The following is an 18,657-nucleotide window of genomic DNA, read 5'->3' on the forward strand; positions in this document are numbered from 1 at the left end:
TTATTGTAGCACAAATTCCTTGGCTATATCATTTAACTATTGCAATAAATTTTGTAACTTCAAGCAAATATATTTATTTAGCCACAATATTTTATTTTAAATAATTTATTGGAGCTAAAAGGTTACTATTACTCTAATAAATTTTAACGCGTGTCAAAAATTAATAATTAACTACAAATTTTATTATAGCAAAAAGACGTGTCTATATCATAGCTATTGCCACAATTTTAATAATTTGAAGCAAAACAAAAAAAGATTATTTAGCTACAATGTTTTGGTTCAAATGATTTATTATGGCTAAAAGGTAATAATTGATTCAATAACTTTTATTGTGTGACAAGAACTTATTAGCTACAAAACCTTATCGTAGCAATAAAATTATAGATATTTAAGTAATTATTTTCATGATTATTTAATTGTAGGAAAAAATAGATTTGCTATTTTGATTTCCCTTAAATATTTTTAACGAATTTCTATATAGCTACAAAATTTAAATTTTGTAGCTATTATTAAGCAATAAATATAAATTTTGAACTCATAGCTTAGATTTCTTAACTATAAATAAATTTTGCTGTAGTGATAAAGCTAGTGTTAAATGTTAGCATCAAACCAGCTAAGCTTGGATCACATACGCAATACATCAAACACTAGATGAGTGGCGAGCTCGAAAGACCCTCAAATGAATGGTGTTCTCCCATACACTACAATAAAAAGATGCAGCGATAAATATGCACATTTAACAAAGAGGGGTGAAATTATTATCGGTACTTGTTAATTATCACTAGATCTAATGTTTTCATAGTATTTAGCGATATTTATAAAGAGTGCTAAAATGTAATTGTTATCAATAATCCCCTTTCAATAAATATATTTATCGATAATCAAGCTATTGTCATTAATTAACTGCCCCTAAAGATATTTTTAGTGTAATGATACCTTTCTTTCTCTCCATAGATGCAACTTCCTATGACTCTTGTACATCGTCACCCAGTACTCCTTAAAACAAACGCCTCAACTTCCTCATACAATTGGTAATTTGAACTTCCATCTCCCATGTGTTCTTACTGGAATCATGCTTAGAAATGTTCATATGAGCTCATCGATGAAGAAGGAAAAGAAGTCTTACCTTGTCTATCAAAAATCATTGAATTTCCTTACTTAAATTACTTCGAAATTTATCTTTGATTTTGTCTAATTGGAGGAGAATCTAGATTAGCATCACGTGATTAACAGAGGAACTAACCATGCTTAACCTTATTATTAGCATACCTTGGATATAGAGAGAGTTCTATGCACTGAAATGAAGGAGGTGGAAACTGAAATAAAAATCAATTTTGCAACTTATATAGCCAGCGACCGCCTTCAACTTGCGGTACCGCAGTCATATGCGGATTGCATGTTGGTCAGTATGTGGTGGACGGAAATTTCCAGAATCTTCCATCATAGGGGCTTCAACATACGGTGGACATACCATCCGCATATCACTTATACGGCCGTATGTCATGCATGTCACATGCCTTACAACCCAATCATATGTACTTCGACACTGGACAGTACGTTGTAAAATATGTATAACATTTTGTATCCCAGTCAGACTTACGAGCAATTTATTTCATTGAAAATTTGACTCGTAGACGTTTAATGTGATAAGTAGTTCAACCCTTAAGGCTCATATCCTAGGATACATACCCAATTAAAGTCGGATCTTATGCAAGATGACTTGGAACAATCTTCCAAAATGTAACTGTCAATTTAGCTTTTGCTCTAAGGCTCTCCAACCTTCAAGTTTAGTTTAACACTACGATTGTCATTGTATACTGGATTCCTAAAACTTTTACTCAATTAAAACCTGATAAAAACTTATCCTCCAAAATCCGGATAGATTTGTCGACTTCGAGTTAAACTTACACTTGTTTGGGGATTTGGGGTGTTACACCTCTAACAAGACTACGAGGTGATAGATCACCCATAAAGTTAAGTTGAGTGTGTGAATAACTTCCGGAAAATAACGTATATAAGAAAACAAATTAAAATTGCAATTGAGCAAAGTAACATGAATGCTGATAGAGAATAAGACACCACACACAAGTTGTTGGGAAACAGAAACAACCAGTAGGACGACTAGATATGAATTCACAAAGTATTCAAGCGACAAACACACACACACCTCAATGATAGATGTTTTTTTTTTCTTTCTCTTTGTTCTTCTTTTAATCAAGCGACAAACTCTCACACACACCTCAGCTGTTGGCAATGTCAATTTAGTTATGGTTTCCTACGAGAATGAGAAGGAAATCCATGTAATCCCCAGAAGTGTGCTTGGAGACAGCATGATCAAGACTGACACTGTTCCTCTTGTAGTAAAGCTCTTTGATCACCTCCAAGTCCTTCTCTGCCCTGCTCAATATTACCCTTGTCACGGACTCCTCACTGTAACTGATTTCATCAGGGCACGCCGAATAACCTGCACCACATGACAATTAATTTTAACAAGGAAATCATATGATATTATAGCATTGGTTTTTTTTTTGGAACCCCTAGGGCAACCTACAACCTCTGTGGTTAGCACTTTATGGTAACCTGCTCACTGTGCATTATAGCTTCGATTGTAAGTTACCTTTCCATAGTATGCCTGAGGGTCATAAGTAATACATCGGATTGTCGTTCGCAGTGCTCCTAAGTAAGAATTAGCTGCCTTTTCGCCATTGTCCCTCAAGTGCTAAAAAGGAAAAAGAATTTAAGACCTTATAAAATGTAGCAAATATTATACACAACATTAATTATTCTTTAGACTGTACATTTGGGCATGTAAATTAAAGAACCCATATATATATATATATATATATATATATATATATATATATATATATATATATATATACCCCTTTGTGAGTGAAGAGGCGTGATCATCCTTGTAGCGGTTTAGAGTTGCTCTGAGTTGAGTCTTGCTCCTTGTGGTAATAATTCTAATATTTTCTTCATGATTAAACTCCTTGCTTTTTATTGCATTGAAAATTATGTTAGCCTCAGATTTGGCTAGCTTTGTATCTATTTCATCACCTGCATACCTATATATGCCCACTATGGAAACCAAAAGCTGAAAGGCAAAAAGAATTATGCATCACAACCAAACAATTGAATGCAATAGAAAGTGAAAAATTAGTTGCATGCCTTGCGAAGTTCACCGGTGGAATGCTGAGACAAATCTTCCTCGAGGGAGCGCTTGTAGCGAACTTGATAGGCACACTTAACAGTCAAAAAGTCTTGAGGAGAATAGATACATGACAACTCAATGATGGATGTGTAATCTGGGATTGGTTTTTCCTTCATTGCAACATGCAGTATAACTGCATCCCTCTCTTCTGGATCAAGCATCAATCTGTACACTGCTTTCTCAAAGTGTCCAGACAACTCAGATTCAAGGCACTTCACAAGATCTTCATTATACATCTCCTCATATGTTTTTCTTATAATCTTCCTCTGACTTACATTTCTATGCCTAAGAATTGATATTAAGTCCTTCTCATCCGTTCCCCATCCTAAATCCAATTAATACAACATTAATGTAATAGTAGCAAGATCATGATGAGGTTAATACAGCAAAGAATTAGTAAAGTTAATTGTTTAAACTATAAAGAAGAAATTTAAATAACCTTTACAGGCCTTCCTAATAGCTTCCGCATCTGTAACAGGAGAATGCTCTTCAGGGAAAATCAGGGTAGCCATTGCTAATTAATTATAATATATATCGATAAATATTGTCTACTTCGTCTATAGTGTATTCCTAGTCCTTATTTACACTACTAAAAAGTATTTTAACTAGTATTGAAAGTAACGTCATTACTTATCAACGAAGTACCAGGCCAACTTTTTAATAACAAATGGACAAAATACTTTCACATCTTTTTCATTTTTTAAATTCTACATTGGGCGGAGTTTTCCAGATCATCATATATGGTTGTATTATTGTTACATTTTCTTCTTTTATACATCTTGATCTTGAGATACTAGAGTAATATATATTTCACTATTTCTATTTTAGCTATACCTACTGTGTTGAAGTTCCAGGTTCTTCCTACACCAAATATAATGTAAATTATGAAATATAAAGACATAAGAAACTTTATTGTGAGAAACTTCCTGCTGAAGAGAAAAAAAAAAGCAGCATCTACCTTCATAAGATTTAACTCAAACATTACCTCACTAACTCAAATTTTTTTAGGTTACAAACTAATAACTAAAGGGACTCTAAACTTAGTATCTTCCACACCTACAATCAACCTAATTGTAGATAGCACTTTCAAGATAAATGTCTACTTGATATTCGGCTTAAAGTATATAATTTTATTATCTTATCTCATGAATTCTTATGCATAATTGTATCGTTTATCTTTGGTGTTCTGAGATTATTATGAGTTTTATGAGTGCAGAAAATGTGTCAGTTGAACTCGGTCAAAAGGAGGTGGTTTTGATTTGAAGCAAAATAATGAAGATTTAAGAATGACCGGACTCGTCTAAAATATTCGTCTCGCTATACTCATAGGAGAGCCAAGAAATATTGTCTCTACGAATTTGATGGGCTATAGGAGTTCCAACACATCCCTAGATCATATAAAACCCCTACAAAACGCATTTTGGAGGTGAACGCATTATTTTAGAGTCAAGAACACGCATTGAGGTGAAGTACTTGGCATTCGACTAAGGGTTTCACTTTCTTCCCCTCTTTTACTTGTTCATTATGAAACTCTATGCTATGGTCTTAAACAATATTATGAATATCTATATTTCTTATGTCACGCCTCGAGTCTACACCCTAGGCGTGGCCGAAACTCAAAAACCATTGCTGGTTCCCAAGCGAATCCTTGGCCTGGCTAACTACTCAGTTAAATACTCAACTCAATTATGATATGCTAAGAACGATGGGCACGCAAAAGAATATAAATTTAACTTCTCAAAAATAAGTCTCAGTACTCTGAAATACATAATGAAATATCATTTAAAAACAAACATTGAAAGGTTGAATCGACTCAACTCTATCTCTGTCTATGAAGCCGCTAAAGCTCATAGATAGATATCGGAACAAGACCATGGCTACCTCAAAAGAACTAATAAATAAACACTGAATAACTAAAAGGAGTTCCTCTGAATGCATAGAGGTATCACCAAATATTGAATGAGTGAGATGTTTAATGATGCGCCTATTAAAGATATCTAATACTTGTATCTGCATCATAAAAAAGATGCAGTATCGAAAGACGCCAGTACATGAAATATAAGCTATGTAAAATAGTTGAAAGGAAACACCCATTGGATTCTCAACTGAAGTAGATACTAAAATTACTAAACTCGGATAAAGCATAGAAATATCAAGTTAAGGCAATGCTTTACAAAATATACATGAGCGAATGCAACTCCATATGAAAATAATGTTTACTCTTTCCAGAGTTTCTCTAACTAACAACCATCACTATAAGTCTTGTGATGATACAATGAACTGTTCTAATACCTTACCAGACTTATCTAATACCTTACCAGACAAAGGGACGCCAACTCATCTCATAGATCCAATAAAAGTCTATATCAGGGACTAAAGTGAAAAGTAACCCAAACTAATGACACGATCATATGCTACACTGGCTATATAATTTATGGAGTTTGAGTTATCTAAATTCTTACCCAAATCGGCACACAATACTTCTCTCAAAATAATATGCATTAACGCTCGTATATTTTAGTGAGTAAAATACTCAAAATAATATTTTATTTGGTCTTATAGGACTTTTATAAGTTTAACTCAACTCCTGTCAACTCATTACACACTCTTTAATATAGTAATACTTCTCAACCTCAGCAAATGGATAAATATGTAGCTTTTGGTTTCTCAATCTCAGTCTCAAGATTATTAAATACATAATTTCTAACTCAATAGACTTGATAAGGATCGTGCTTAAAATTAGTGAGTGAAGGACTTCACAACTCAAGTAATATATTATGCTCAAAACTCCTTTCTTGATTAAGATATGAAATTTAAATTATTCTTTAACATAAAACAATGCATAATAGAATATGATTGTAAATACTCTACTAGGGTTCATATGAATGTGAACATGAACAACAATTCAACAACTCGAAGTGCGGAAATAATCACAACAAGATAAAATATATAGACAACTTAATAAGAGATTTCATAAATAACTTGAAAACTCAATATAACAGGATTGAAACTCAAACTTGAACTCTTTAACTATGGAGTTGGGATGTAGAGCGCCATGAAGAACTCGGTCAAATGCTATGATTAGCCTTACATACCTGGAAGAATGTGTTCTTGACAAAATTCAAAAAACTCAATATACGCTCTTGAACCCTAGTTTTATCTCCTCTCCAATCCTTGCTCTGAATATTCTAAGTGTTAATAAGGGCTAAACTCATGTAGTGTACTGATAAGAGTCTTAGTTTAGTCCCAAAATATCGCTATGGATTCTTTCTTATGGATTGTATGAACTCCTACAGCTCGTAGGAGGTCACTCGTTTAAGCCTTGATCAAAAGTAAGGTCCTATTGGAATTTGTACTAAGGGACTACGACGACCCTTCTATAGTTCATAGGTCCTAGGATAGGTCATAGGGTCTAGCTCGTAGGAAGTCAAGGAACTTGCGTGGGATTCTGAAGTTGGGCCTACTGATCCCTTTTTACGGGTCATAGGACTATCTATGGGCTATCCTGCTATCTCATCGGTTGGGTCAAGCATTGATGAGATGTCGAGTCTCTTAGTCTCTACCACGAGCCTCTCTTATGATCCGTAGGAACTCTTATGGGGAGTAGAATCCACTCATAGGGAGGATTGAAGAAACTAAAATATTTCTAAGTGTTGGGGTGACATATGAGTTGCCACCTAGGTGCCACATAGGCTAGAATAGTATGAGGTGATACAATATCTCCCACTTGGGATCATTCATCCTCGAATGATGACCAAGACTAGAATTTATTCAAGGCACGAATACATTGCAAGACTTAAAACATCAAGCTTCAAGAATAACTCAATCAATTACTCAAACTCAAGAAGGTACAAAAGCAAATATAGGAGTAGGAGTATTACCTTCGACATTGGCACTAGGAGGAATGAATAGATGCAGATACTTGGCTTTCATATCCTAGTCATTTTCTCATGTAGCCTCCTCAATAAGTTTATTTATCTATAAAACTTTGGCTGAAGCAACCTCTTTTGTACTCAACTTACGAACCTAATAATCAAGAATTTGGACAGGAATCTTCTTATAGGACATGGTATCTTTCATTCCAATGTTTTTGTAGGAATGATAAGTGAATGATCTCCCAAGAATTTCTTAATCATGGAGATATTGAACATTGGATGAAAGACATCTAACTCTAATGTAACCTCTAACTCATAGGCAACATTGCCAACCCATATAGACCAATGTAACGTGGAATCAACTTCCCTTTCTTCCTAAACCTCATAACACCTTTCATGGGTTAAACTTTCAAATACACCCAATCATTTACCTAAAACTCCAAGTCTCTTCTCCTAACATCATTCGAGGATTTCTGAAGACTTTACATAGTCTTTAGACTTTGCTGAATAGCCATTACCTTCTCCATAGATTGATGAACTGAGTTTGGCCTTATCAACTCAGCTTCAACAACTTCGAACCAACTAATTGGCAATTTATATCTCCTCCCATAAAGAACCTTATATGGGGCCATCAGAATACTCAAATGAAATCTATCATTGTAATAAAACTCAATAAGTAGCGAGTGGTTATCCAACTTACCTTTGAAGTTGATAACACATGCTCTCAACATATCTTTAAGGTTTTGAATTATATGGTCTGCCTAACCATCTGTGTGTGGATGGAAGAAGGTCCTAAGGTTTACCTTTGAACCCAAACCTTTGTGGAATTACTTCCAAAATTGTGTAGTGAATTTAGTACCTCTATTTGAGATGATAGACTAGGAGACTCCATGCAATCTGACTATCTCTCGAATATACACCCTCGCATAATCCTTTGTTGCATCTGTAGTCTTAAAGGGCACGAAATGGCTGATTTGGTCATTCTATCCACAATCATCCAAATCGAATCATGCTATTTGTGAGATCTGGGTAAAACTGTAATGAAATACATGTTGATCATATCCCACTTCCATTTTGGCAACTCTATATTTTAAGCTATACCACAAGGCTTTTTATGCTCAACTTTGACTTGTTTGCAATTCGGGCACCTGGATACAAACTCTGCTATATCTCTTTTGATTTCATTCCACCAATAAACTTCTCTCAAATCATGTTACATCTTTGTAGAGCATGGGTGATGGAATATCTGGAGCTATGGTCCTCTGCAATTATTCTATCTTAGAGACGCTCAATATTTGGAACATATAACATGCTTCATATCTCAACACTCCATCTCCATATATGGCAAAAGCCATTACTTCTTGCTTGTGGACATCTTCTTTCAATTGAATGAGAATAGGATCTTGATCTTTCTTTTCCTTTACTTCAATAACTAATGAAGATGCAGCCTTATTTCAAACAATTAAACCACCTTTATCAGATTCCACAAGACGAACACCCAAATGTGCAAGCCTATGTAGCTCCTTTTCTAACTCTTTCTTCTCTTTCTCAACATAAGTGGTACTCCCCATGGATAGCATGCTAAGAGCATCAACAACAATAATAGCTTTACTTGAATTGTAGAAGATGCATATGTTGTAGTCCTTAAGAAACTCAAGTCGTCTTCTCTGTCTTAGGATCAACTCTTTCTGAATGAATACATATTGCAGGCTCTAGTGATCTATGAACACATGAACATGCACGTCATAGAGATAATGATGCCAAATCATGAGTGCAAATACTATCACTGCCAACTCTAGATCATGAGTCAGATAATCACTCTCATGAATCTTAAGTTGTCTAGAAGAATAAGATATGACTTTGACTTTTTTGCATCAAAACACAACCCAAACATACTCTATACGCTTCATAATAAATCACAAACCCATCTGGTCCTTCAGCTAGGGAAAAATTAGAGCAATACTCAATCTTGTTTTCTACTCTTGCAAACTCTTTTTACAAGCATTGTACCATTGAAACTTAGCCTTCTTCTCATTCAATTTAGTCAATGGTGATAATATGGATGAAAATCCTTCAAAAATGTCCTATAGTAACCAGCCAAACTCAATAAACTTTTTATGTCAGTCAGGAATGTCTGTTTGGGTCGGTTCCTAGCAGCCTCTATCTTCTGTGAATCCACTCGAATACCATCACTAGAAATAATGTGGCCTATGAATGTCACAGATGCAAGACAAAACTCACATTACAAAAAATTATCATATAACTCCTTTTCCTTAATAGTTTTGAGAATAATTTTGAGACGGTTGGCATGCTTCTCCTTACTTATCGAATAGATCAGGATATCATCGATAAATATAATTAAAAAAAAATGTCCATATACTAATTGAAAATTCTATTCACAAGGTCCATAAATGTGGCAAGGGTATTAGTGAAACCGAAGGACATGACTAGGAACTCATAGAGGCCATACCTTGTTCGGAAAGTCTAGACTACCCTTCCACTCTATAAAAAGCTCATTTAGAAATTGAAACATGACAACCAAAGTTCTATAATCTACTAATGCATAACAAGAATAAAGCTAGTCAAGGGAAAAAATGACATCGAAGTCAACCATGTCTATATCAACTAAGTTTGCAGAAGTGTGCTTATGATAAAGGGAGATTATACAATCACAATAGATTGTTCAAAATTATTAGAATTTTCTCTTTGGTTCCAACTTTCTGATTTTCGGGTCTTACACTCATTCATGGTTTCTTCCACCCATATAGACCAAGTATTTTTTCTAATTTACTAATTTCGTATCAAATGGAAAATTTTATGGTTTTGCATGTTATGTTTCGAAATGTATAGATTATTGAATTTTTGAAGTTTATTTACCTGTCTTAGCTCATATTGGTTCTTAATTTCATGAAATAATTGATTTATCAAAGGTCCTTCTTTGAAGGCATGAAAGGATTTTAAAGTATATTGGTGGGCTATTTTAAATAAGTCTTAATTGATGTATTTCATTAGTCTCATGCATGCTAGTATTGATGTTGCCTATTTGAAAGTTGAATTGAATAGAACCCATCTAGTTTTACTATGTTTTGAATGAAGTTCAATTTGAAAGATTTTGACTCCTAATGAATGTTTATGAAAGTAATGTCTATGATCAAGGAGTCTTATGAAATGAAAAAATGACGACATGATAATGAAATGATAGATTCTACTTGTGAAATGCAAATTCTAACTTGTGTGAATCAAAGAAGGTTTTAATATAATATATCATTAAAACTGTGGGATTTATAAATTAAATTATGAAAAGTATTTTATGAAAAGCTATGAAGTGATGAAATGATTGTGTTCTTACATTATATTAATCTATTCTGTGAGGTTGACTTAACACCAAATGGGGTATTGATGTGGAATTCTTTAAGGGAGTCCTACAACCAATCCCTTGTTCCAACATAAGACCCCTTGTAGGCTTAGGCTAGTGGATCCACAAATAGCCCAAAATGATAAAGAAATAAATGAAGTAATGGAGCTCTATCGGGCAAGTAGTCTCCCCGTGACAACGTAGGGGGTTATGTTAGATTCCATGTAATAGCTCGCATGGTATTAAATATGAGTTACATTCATCTTCCTACAAAATGAATGTGTCAAGTGTTATTCTTATTAATTGCTTATGCATGCATCTATTTATGTACTTTACCTCATAATGCTTTAACATTTCATTGAATTGCATGCCTACATACTTAATACATTCAAAGTACTAACGCATACTCTTTTGCCTACATGATATGATCATGTAGGGACCAACGTTTCTCCACCTTTACCTCCACGTTGTTGTTGAGTTCGTTGAAGGCTGCCATTTTGGTGAGTTCCCATATTTCGGGAATGATACCCTTTTTTCTTCTCTAGCTTATGTTATGAAAAGGCTTTTGATACCTTTCATGGTACTTTTTCCATCTATTACGAGGTGAGCTAGAAAAATGTCTTAGCCTCTGCCAAGTCCTTTAGTAGAGGTATGTTTGGACATAAATATATAACGTCATAAGTTTAACATTGACCCTTATTTTATGATGCTTCCCTTAGTCCCTCTACCCATTTTATTTTTCACTTGCTATTTAATGTCATCACCTATGAAAAGCTAAAGAATGCTAAGACGCTTGGATGTGTTATTTCTAGGTGTCTCATTCCTCTTGTCGCGTCTAGGCCCTAGACTCGGATCGTGACACATACATACTCGATTGAAACATTATTCAAATAATAATCATAGCTTTTTATAAAATACTTCGTCAATTCCTAAACATAACATCATAGGTGCATACTTGAAAGTAACATATTACATGTGTCCATGGAAAAAACTTGAAATCATGAAATATAACTTAGTTCATACATAAGTAAATTAATGATAATGAAAGAAACTATAATTGAATTGACCAACACAATTTCATAAGAATTAAGGCATAGAAATACAATTCATGAAAAAGGATTTAGAGAAAACCTTGGGACTCCATGGATGGAAGGATCTATGGATGAATTCCCTCATACCTTGATCAATTAAGCCCTAAATACAGTGAATATGGAGACTTGAACTTGACCCCTTGAAAATTCCTAACTTGAACCTTGAAGAAGAACTTGAGAGGATTCCTTTAGAGAGAGAATTATTTTAAAGAGAGTAGTTGAGGGAACATTGATAATTTCACAGGTTTTTTGTACTTATAGTCTTATAGACTAGGCTTAAATGACATAGATTCAAGATTAATTAGGTTAGAAAGACCCGAAAGAACCTCACTTAAAATTGATAGAGGATAGTTGAATGATTTTGGTCAAAGTCGGCGATTCGCCAAACTTACCTGCTTCCTCGCCTAAGCTTCCATAGTTCCGAGGGTAAATCCTTTTATCATTTTGGGAAGCACGACTCAGCTCACTGAACCAATTGGCATGTTTCTAAGATCAGTTCTTCCCCTCGGCCATTCTATATTTCTTCTGCCAACTTTCCTGAATTTATTGGCGAGTAGGGTCAGATCGCATATAAAATTTAGGAGTCTCCAACCTATACTTTTCTCTCTTAATTCCTGTTCTAATGAGCATAAATATTTAGAAATTTTGGCAAGCTTAGATGCCTTTCTCTGTTTGTGGTGACATAAATCCCTCCCTACAACTCATGAATTAAGAATTCTCACAGCAACAAGGTCTACTCGACACATTGGTGAGTCACTAAGCACCTTGCCAAATCGCCAATCCCATTTTGGGAGCCTCAACTCCCAAATTTTCACTATTTTGCCTTATTAACTCATAATTCAACTTTTCAATTTTCAGGGACTCATAATATCTCTCTCTTGGGAACATTCATACTCGAATGGGACTCAAATAACATGAAAGGAGTAGGAAAAGAAATATAGCATCCCAACATGAATGCAATAGCATATTTATAATATGCCATGAAAATTTCATTTTAAACATAAATCATAGCTTAAAATCTACTACATGAACATTCATGCATATGAAATCATGAGAATTTCCTAGACACTTGATTTCGAAGGAGTGATCGTGAAGGAATGCAGTACCTCAACTAGGAATAGAAGGAAAATAATGAGGATATTGTGACATCATATCGGCTTTGACCTCCCATGTAGCTCATTCAACCTCTTGGTTCCTCTATAACACCTTAACGAATGTAGCTTCTTTGCTCTTTAACTTTCGAACTTGCCGGTATATAATCTTAACCGAAATCTCCTCATAGGATAAACTATCCTTCACACCTACACTATCTAAATACACAATTGAGATATGATCACTAACACACTTCTTCAATAAAGACATATGAAACACTAGATGCACCGATGCCAACTTTGAAGGTAAATCTAATTTATATGCCACCTTGTTAAACCTTCTCAAATATTTTTATGGGCCTTTATACCAGGGACTAAGCTTCCCCTACTTGACAAAACGCATTACACCATTCATGGGTGAGATTTTTCAAGTAAGCACAATCTTTAATCTTAAATTCAAGTTCCCTTCTTCTTACATCCAACTATGACTTTTGTCTACTTTGAGAGGTGATTAAACAGTTGAGTTTAACCTTCTAATAGCCTCATGCAATAACTTGGCACCTATCAAATCAACTTCGCCAACTTTGAACCAACAATAGGATACCTACACCTCGTACCATATAAAGTCTCAAATGGAATCATTTGAATACTTGAATGATAGATATTGTTATAAGGAAACTCAATTAATGACCATCGATTTGACCATTGGTTTGTGCATTGAAACTCGTACTAAGCTTAACTTGAGTACTCAGAACTTTTTGGAATGATCTCCAAAACTGAGATGCAAATTGAGTACCTTGATGCAAGATGATAGATAAATAAACACCATAAAACTTCACAAACTCACAAATTTAAATCTTAGCATAATCCTCAGCTGAATAGATAGTCTTAATGGGAAGAAAATACGCCAACTTAGTCATCCGGTCACTAACAAGCCAGATTAAATCAAGTTGCCTACCAGTACGAGGCAAACCTGTAATGAAATCCATATTTAAATTTTCCCACTTCAAGTAGGAATCTCAATATCTTGAGCTAAACCTCCCAGTATTTTGTGCTCAACCTTCACTTGATGACAATTAGGACTAGGACATTTAGCCATGAATTCTGCAATGTCTCTTTTCATGCCATTCCACCAATTTATTTCTCTAAAATCTGTATACATCTTCGTTGATCCTAGATGACTAGAATACAATGAACTATGATCTTCAGACAATATTATTTCCCATAAATCATCAACATTGAAAAAATACACTCGACCTTGATATCTAAGCATACCATCTCCCACTTGGGAGAAAGCCTCAATAGTTTTTATGGAAACTGTTTTCTTCAAATCCACTAAGGTAGGATCATTATCTTACTTTACCTTAACATCTACCACAAGAGATGATTCAGAACTATTTTGTACCACTACACTACCATTCTCTGAATCAACCATGCGAACACCTAAATAACATAGTCTATGAACATCATGAGATAACTCCTTTTTTTCATCCTTAACATGGGAAACATTATTCATTATTATATCCCGTACTTGTGTACCTTGAGATGTGTTCGTAAGCTTCTTGAAAATTGACATGTGATCCCTATTATCTATCACGTTACCAAATAACTCTAACGAAGGGAGGATGTAATGCCTCGTGAGATGGAAGGGTGGAAATAGAGTTGTGAGAATTCAGAAAGAGGTGGAGGCTAAGAAATGAGTCGTAGGACTCGATTTACCTACGTAAGCTACTACGATAAAAGTCATATGCACTTGATCTACTTAAAGATATAACAAACTTACATAGCACATATTACATAAGTACGTAAAATAAGAGGAGATTACGAACCCACGAGGAAGGTGAAAAGATGACACGTGGTAGCCAACGAAGAAGCGACATGTGGCAGCACCTAAAGTAAGCAGGTGAACCACCTGCTTGGGGTCAAGTAGGTGACCCACCTGCTTGGGGGGGTGTACCCCACTGCCACGTGGCATCCCATAGTTGGCAGCATGATACGGTGGCCAATCATGGCTCAACACGTATCACCCTAAGGGGCTGACACATGTCATCTCCAAGGCAGCCCATATATACATGTTAAAATGACTCTTAGTCATTTACTTATCCAAAACTTCAGCCAATAACGTGAACAAAAGGAAAAAAACAAACCTAAGACTAAGAGAGAGTATTATGGAGGCAACAAGGAAAACAAAGGTAAGCTTCCACTTTTGCTCCGTAAATTAAGTATATACAGTGTTCCTTAAATATGTGGAGGTGGATATATGTATCTTAGGATGCCTACGGAACCATGGTTTCAGTTTTAAACTTGGAACAAACAAGAAAAAGTTGAAGGAAAACTTAGAAAGCCAAAAGGAGAGGGTTACGGGTTTGGTCTCCAAAAGGTGAGCCCCCGACTATAGTTCCGTGAATTAGTTATTTAAGGTATAGAACAGTTGTATAATTATGTGTTATAGCAAGAAATTCCAATTTGGGGGCAGCGGAGAAGTGGCACAAACAGTCCGCAACTTTCAGCAAGTTAAGGGGGTTTCCGAAGTTAATTTTTAGCAAGTTTGGGAAGCCGTTTGTTAAGGTATGGCTTGTTTTTATTCTCCCACGTTTTGGTAAGGGTTTGGAAATTATATTAAGGTGTTAATAATGACAAATCATGTCTTGGAGCATCACCAAATGAATAATAAGCAGTACGCGCGATTTCAGCAAGTTTGAAAAGTTTCCGAGTTGCAATTTGGCAGTTTTTGCCAATTTCGGGTAAGGTAAGGTTTCTTATTTCAATTTGAGATTTATGGTATTGTTGTGGAGCATGTTACACTCCCTAGAGGTGGATTTTAATGTGGAAATATCATAGGAACGCTTGATGTTTGAAACAAACTAAATTGAAGTCGTTAGAGGTGAATTGTCATCGAAATAAAGTGTTGCTCTTGTGAGGTGCTGCTGCAGGAGTGTGGTGTTTTGTTGCAGGGCCTAAATATGTTCTAAAAGGGGTAGGTATGCTTCTGGTTTCAGCCATACGACCCCTCATTCCGTATAATTAAAGGTGTTATAAAATAAAGGCTAGACACCCTATTATGATATCGTATATCCGAGCGAGTCATTTGGAGCTTATGTTGTATATTGTTGATGTGAAATGCTTAAAAATATGCTACAGGTTGTTATTGTTGGTTGGATGTAGGTATTAGGAGTGAAATTGGAAATTTGGATAGGGCACATTTTAGGGGAGGTGCTACACAATTTTCGTTAACGCCTTAACTAATTAAAGAACTAGTCAAGGAGACGAATAAGGAAATAGGTTCCATGAATGCTAAGGTGCAACTGAGGGAACTGAAAAGTTAAGGTTGTTGATACACGCATTTCTTCCATGTTAAATAGGGTCGGAGGACGGCGACGTGGGCATGATTAAGAGAAGTTCATACGAGGTATGTGAAGCTTTCTTTTGGCATGTTTTTGGCATAAGTATGTAAAGCTATTCCTTCTTTTGGCATGTTTATGTAAAAGTATGTAAAGCTATTCCTTCTTTTGGCATGTTTATGTAAAAGTATGTAAAGCCTATTTGTTCTTTCTTTTGGGCATGTCCTAGATCTATGTGACAAGTGATATGTGTATGAAGCTTGGGGTAACTCTATTCATGAGCTCTGAACATGATTCATGATTCATAATTCGTGTTCACAGTTGAATCTTAAGACTCTTAAAGTAGTTAAGCTTCCATTCCTCAAGTCTTCTATATGTTGAGAAGTAGTGTATGTAAAGTTATTCTTCCTCTCTTTTGGCATGACTTAGATGTAAGTATTATGTATATGAAGTTTGAAGTTATTCCACTCTTAAAACTCTGAGGGTGAGTTAAGACTCTTGTTCACTTCCTACTGATTAGAACTCCTATAACAAGTTGAGTCATTACTTTTCAAGTCTTCCATATGATAGGAAGTGGTGCATGTAAAGCTTGTCGTTTCCTACTTCTAGAAAGACTAGACTAAAGGTGCTATAGGATATGGATTTGGATATAGCCCCATTTATAGATTTTGGATGTAACTCATGACTTGTACCCACTTTTGAATGATAAGGGCTTTGAAGTAGTTGAACTACGACCCTTGAGCCTCCTATAGGTTTAATAGTGTTGGGATGTGTAAGCTCCTATACCTAGGGGTTCTTAAACATGCTTTATGATGATATCTAAGGGATATTTGATATGTTACAGAGTTTTGCGTGCATGTATATGCATTATGATATATATATGGATTGGGCCATTGTACCTCGACATTATTATGCATTATACAGATCGGGCCATCATACCTCGATATTATTATGCATTATACGGATCGGGCCATCGTACCTCGGCATTATTATACATTATACGGATCGGGCCATCATACCTCGGCATTATTATGCATTATACAGATCAAGCCGTCGTACCTCAGCATTATTATGCATTATATAAATCAGGCCGTCGTACCTCGGCATTATTATGCATTATACGGATCGGGCCATCGTACCTCAGCATCATACTATAATATATGGATCAGGCCATCGTACCTCGTCATTATCCTGTGACATATGGATCGGGCTGTCGTTCCTTGGCATGTGCTTACTGTATACATGAATCGGGTTGTACATCCCACAGTGTTAATAATATGCATATGCCTATTATGATAGATGATGTGTTTGTAATACCGAGTCCCCGAGAGGGCTAGATACTGTACGTGATAATGGTATACATGACTTTATTTTATGAGATGTAGGTACAGTACCCTATTAAATGCTATACTTGGTTTCCTGCATCCCTATTTTAGTTGTTATCTCAGTTATGTATGCTCATATACTCAGTATATGTATCGTACTGACCCCCCTTTCCTTAGGGGGCTGCGTTTCATGCCCGCAGGTGTAGATGTTCATTTCGGAGATCCGCCAGCTTAGGATTTCCACTCAGATATGTTGGATGTGCTCCACTATTTTGGAGCCTAGCTTTTGGGTACTAGTCCTGCGATATATATATTTGTTTATATAGGGGTACAGCGGGGGCCCTGTCCTGCCATATGTTGTCGTTCCTATTCTTAAAGGTTTGTAGACATATGTTTGTGGGTTATTTAGGAGTTTATTTTGGTTATGCCTATGTGATATGTTGTAAAAACTATTATGTTGTAGAAGACTTGTCGGCTAGCTTTCCCTTTCATGACATGATGCAAATGAAAGAGGTTACACGTGTATGAATATTTTATCACCCACTGGGTTCATGTGTTTGGTTCCTATATCTAGGAGGCTATATGAACATGAAAAAGTTTTAACCTATTGAGGTTTTTGTGAGAAGTATCACTTTGTACATAGTCCAATTTGACTATAGTCGACAGATAGGTACATGGGGGTCCAGATCGGATCCCAGTCTCGGTCCATGGGGTTGGGTCGTTACAAAAGTAGTATCAGAGCATTTCGTCCTTGGGTTGTCTGCAGACCGTGTCTAGTAGAGTCTTGTTTATCGGTGTGTTGCGCGCGACATCTATAAATAGGAGGCTACATGACATTTAGGATGTTACTCTTATTTCATATCTAAAGATCGTGCAACAGTGCCGAGTCATAAGAAGTGAAATTCCTTATACTAACCTCTGATTTCAGTAGAAGGACAACATTTGTAGAAGAAAGTGATTGATGATATTGGAAGTTACCAAGCACGCAGGTATACCAAGGCACAAAGTATATATACCAGGTAAGGTATTGAAGTATGATTGAAAGATGAAGTTGAAAACTGAAAGGAAATTAGACAGGAAAGTGTAACAGATGCAGTTTGAAGTTGGACATACGAGGTAAGTCTATTATTTTTATACTATTATTGATATTGAAAGCCCTGTGTGGTTGTGATGTGAGATGAATATATATGTTGGCCCTGCGAGGCATTGTTGGTATTTCCTACATGCAGGTTTTGGGGATAGTTACGAAATATAGAGGAAACTCTGCCGAAATTCTCCCGGAGCAAGAGAAGGAAATAATAAGATTCGGCAAGAAATGGAAACTTAGCCCAAACTATATTAGAACTTATCAAGTTGCTCATAAGA

The 18,657-nt window shown here is 35.6% G+C and overlaps 1 pseudogene; it reads right to left on the bottom strand.

The window, feature by feature from the left end:
- Positions 1-2,097: 2,097 nt before the first annotated feature.
- Positions 2,098-3,757, bottom strand: LOC129877273 (annexin-like protein RJ4; annotated as a pseudogene).
- Positions 3,758-18,657: the final 14,900 nt, after the last annotated feature.

This window comes from Solanum dulcamara, chromosome 12 (assembly GCF_947179165.1).
Source record: "Solanum dulcamara chromosome 12, daSolDulc1.2, whole genome shotgun sequence".
Classification (NCBI taxonomy): Eukaryota; Viridiplantae; Streptophyta; class Magnoliopsida; order Solanales; family Solanaceae; genus Solanum; species Solanum dulcamara.